We start from the raw sequence: 4,973 nt of genomic DNA, 5'->3' as shown, positions 1-4,973 counted from the left end.
TATGTGATACTGCGTCCACCGAATAGTGACGTGTAACAACAATAATAAATAGTGTTGTACCGTATCTGTGGGTGTATACTCGTATAGATTCGCATGGAGTTACTATTTTGCCGTCATCAGACGTCTGTCCTATATGCTTACCGAGATGAAAGCGTGCGATTTCCCATCCTACATAACAATAAAATAATATATATATATATATATATATAAATACACAGTAACGACCGATCGCAGAAACTGTGTATATTATACATACATGTATAACACACTCGATGTATTATTTACTCCTATTTATTTTCTATATCATATCCATATTATTATATACAGGTTTTTTTTCGCTCGAGGCTAATGACGGTAGTGTGAAAAAAATCTCAGGCGCACTTTGGATTAAAAAAAAAAACCATATCGGACAACATACACAATCGCACGATGATGATAATAATAATAATAACGATATAACGTAGCATGTGGAATCGCAGACTAAAAAGGAACACTATAATATTATTATGCTCACCTACCTCTGTAATACTGTATACAGTAGATAGGTACCATATAGCTACCTCTGCAGGGACGGAGGTGGTGCGTGAACCGGTAGGAGAAAGGCGCGCGCTAATGGTCTGCCCGAAGGACCCCCGGGGGAACAGCCATTGTGGAGGGGCGGAGGAGAGTGTGAAAAAAGAAAGAGAGAGACCAACAGATCGGTTAGGTCGGGTAATGAATATCACGAAACGGATTGGGTCCGTACCATATTAAACGGCCCAAGTCTAGTTCCCATGGAGGCCACGTAATATAATAATCATAATAATGAAAATAATAAGGAACCGGCAAAAGCGACCAGTCATCTCGCAATACACACACACACATAATATAATATGCATCGGACATTACTGTCGACGGTAGCGGAATCTGTATGTATATACCTATACTCTCTTCACAACAATAATTACAAAAAAGTATTATTTATATATATATATATTTAAGTGTATATTATGTAGGTACAACTAGCACAGTCGCTGCCACCGCCGCCGCTCATATCAATGATTTATGATCGTCGTTGTTTATAAAATTATATACATAAAGAAGTTTTTGCCTACTACTGTTACTGTTTCTGCTGTTGCGATTTAACCGAAACCGCAGTACGTCACAATAAAATAATTACCGATCATTTAAAAAAAAAAAACAACCCGTATTACCCACAGATAATGAAAATACATGAATTACAATTATTAAATCATGCGACGAGTGTAAGTACACGGAATTGGCAGTCATCACGATCCGACAATTGTGTATTTAGAAAGAAAAAAAAACCTGATTTCGTTATCTGCTATGGTTGGTTATTAGTACTGGTTAGATGACATATTTTTCCAGTGATTGCTGTACTTACAAAGCAGACAGAGATTACCTACGTTGTAATGGATGTAGTATACAATATTTAGTAGCACATTTTGTGAAAAGATTCAAAGGATCTAAAGATGTGTACAAACCAGCAAACGGATTAAGTAAACGAGTGAATAATATTATGCGATGTGTATACCTACTAACGAGTATTACTATTGATGGAGAAAAGAACATTGTAGTTTATTATTTAACAAACGAGACGACCAGTTGTAAAAAGTAGAACGTACGTTTTTGACCGAAAGTCATATCCCACCAAAGATCGGTAAACCAAAGAAAGGTAAATTAGTAATTTCTTATTAATTGTACATACATTTTAAACATACAAATTTCAAAAAAATTACTTAAGTTATTTAATATTATGTTTAGGTAAGTTGACATTTACACGTTGAGACTTGAGATAATGATGTAGATAGCGGTTTATCACATATCAGAACACACAGCTTTCGGCGTGTAAAATATACATGACAATGGAGATCATGTGAATTTAGAAAGTCAATCTTTAACTTTTTACTCGATTGGATTTTCTTTTTAATGTGCGTAGGTGTAGAGTTGAGTTTGGACGCGAATCGTCTATATTAACTGTTTTCCAACGCTCGTCGATTATTATTTTTTGCGCAATCATCTAATATAATTTTTCGTCACCCTAGCTTTAATCACTGACCCCTGATCCCCCCCCCCCAAAAAAAAAACCGGATGAGAAATTATTTATTAGGTATTAAGACTAAAATACAATTAATTACACAGCTAATTACAGCTAGTTATCATCAATGGAACTGGACGCGCAAATAATAATTTTTTTACTGATTTGATTTTGTTAAGGACGATGTGTAAAATATAATTTCGGTTAAATGAAGTTGATTTGGCATAATGTTTAAAACATTGTTTGTATGGTTTAACGTCTCGTCCATGGTACAAGTACCACTTCACTAAGGAATAATATGTATTTATTGAAACATAAGAAAAAGGGATTCTAATTGGCAAAAGACATTAAACGATAAAATGGTTCATTCATTTCATAATTAGCTGCACAAAAAACTAACAGAACAAGTATTAAGAATCGGGTATATTGAAAATGTATTTTTGAAAGAAGAAGATGACTATATCAATACCATTCTATTTAATAAGAGATATTTTATTAGTGGCGTTGACAGTCAACTAAAACTTTCCAAACCTAGACAAGACAAGCTGGTACTCTAATGAGAGGAAGATCTATATAACTATTTTTTCTGTTATTAGTCGAACTTACTTTATACCTTTTGACATTGATAAGATATGGTTATGTTACTACGGCAACCCTATTCGTTTAGTAATTTCCAGTATAAGTAGAATTCGTTCTTGAGGAAGTTATATATGCCAAATCGTTAGGCTGCGATTTCTATAATGTTTTATGTGTTACAGATTGTGTAATTTATTCGTATTTATATCGAGGTCCTAACTATTGTAGTGACGACACGCCATTGATTCTTTGCCCTTTGAAAATTATATATAGTATTGCCCGGCAAAGCACAGGAATTATATTATCAGAGGGTCCGAGGGTGTCGCCGCATGACGGCTTCTCAAATTACAACATAATATTGTTTATACCATACCATTTCATTCGGGAACAATACATTGCAATATTTCAACTACTACACCATTTTCATTATAACACAGATTAGATTAAATATATTAATCGATAAACTGCTATTATACTGTATAAAAAATAGTCTAACGACGACTAGTCAACTTTCACGAAAACAACTGTTCTTTAAAAATATAGTCATAGTATAATATATAGTATAATTAGTCAAATCTTAATGTCCCTTTATGTATTGTGCATCGGTATTTTAATAAATGGTTTTTAAACAATAATAAATACAGAAAACTAATAATAGGGCTAAACTAATACGGTTCTAAAAGTGAAAACGACTTGACAAGCACAACCGACACTAGATATTAAATACTTTTTAATTTTGCGCTTGATCAGCAAAAGCTCAATCATCTAAAATAATAATAATAATAACTTATAAAGAATATGTTTTGCTACAAATTACTAAAGTTACTATGTCTTTCACTTTACGACTTCCTCGAAGTTTTCAGCGTCAAAAATACACGAATTACAATTTTCCCAAAATATAATATATGGATTTGATTATAATATTGAAGTGGAAGTCTGTCAAGAAGGGATCTAGCTTAATAAAAAAAAAACAATTAGGTACTTTGTTTCAGTTTCACGCTCAACTTACGTGCGAATGATTCGACATATTATTTTTCATTGTAATTTCTCATAAAACGTCTCAAATTTGATGTTTATTACTATTTTGCAGACGACGAAGAACTCTACGCTGTTTTGCTACGTCTGACGTTCAAACGCAAAAAGTGTTATTTTTCCAGGAATCGATTTACTTTTCTGTAATAATAAGGTATGTTATAAAAGCCGGTGCGAGACGTTTCAGTGACCGTGCGCTTCTGCATTCTCTTAATGATTACTTCTGAACAATATGTTTTGATGAGGTGTAAGGAATTGAATAACGTGGCACAGATCGAAGGTAGAAATGCACAACTAAGTGCGAGCTGTGCCTGCACCTTAGCCCTTGAATTACCGACAGAGCTTATAATTATTATTAAACGTTTACCGAATGAAGTCTCGTCGCATAATTTTACCATTTTTTATATAACAACCGACAATAATAGTGCATTGTATACTGCACTCATTGCTTATAAGAGCATATGCTGGCGCAACATATGCGGGCTAGAAATGTATTTATTGTTGACAATATTAACCATTACCACAACGGTGTTATATAAATTATTACTATACTAAAATTCCGTTGTGTTCGTTATAAATTAATAATAAACACATTCGTGTATAATTCATTATAATGTTTTGTGTATTGTTCTATTTAGTTGCCTCTCGTCTGTTGTCGATCAAAAACTATGTTAGTAGCCAACACGGCCTTATGGATTCCGAACGGTAGCCCCCAATGTTTTTGTGGCTCGGATACGTCGATTTAGGATTTATTTTTAATCAATAAACCTTTTATAAACCGAAAAGATTAATTTGTTTTTTGGATAACAAAGTGATTAAATATACCAATAGTCTACAATCGTTCAATATGTGCATATTATACAATAGAGGAAGCAATCAGCCGTAAATATATTTTGCATTGGACATGATGGCAATGGTGTGTATGACCTCGAACTAGTATAGATCTTGGCCAGTTCAGGCCGGGTACTTGTATTGAGATTTTAACAAAATTGTTTTTTTCTCTCCCAAACAACTAACATCGGTAATAGTCGTTTTGAGACCTATAATACTGCTTCAGTGAAGTACGGTGAAACTTTCGAGGTACAGGTGTAGCAACGCTGTGCAGCAGATGGGCTCCATACGGATGTCACACCACAAACTAGTTTCGACAGAGTGGTCGCGTGCTTAAAAAAAAAACCGCATAAATTATACTAATATGATTCGGACAAACGTCAAGGTCGACGGGCAACGCTATTGGACAGTGTCCAAACGAAGAACAAGTATAATAATGTATGAAGACAATAATAATGTTATTATAAATGCGGCCATATAGGTTCCTTCGGGGGTT

The sequence above is a fragment of the Adelges cooleyi genome, unplaced genomic scaffold (genome assembly GCF_023614345.1).
Source record: "Adelges cooleyi isolate 19-005CV unplaced genomic scaffold, UGA_ACOO_1.1 ACOO_flye_CR_arks_rails_tigmint_CR_PRNA_651, whole genome shotgun sequence".
Taxonomy (NCBI): domain Eukaryota; kingdom Metazoa; phylum Arthropoda; class Insecta; order Hemiptera; family Adelgidae; genus Adelges; species Adelges cooleyi.
Note: the sequence above shows the minus strand (reverse complement) of the source record.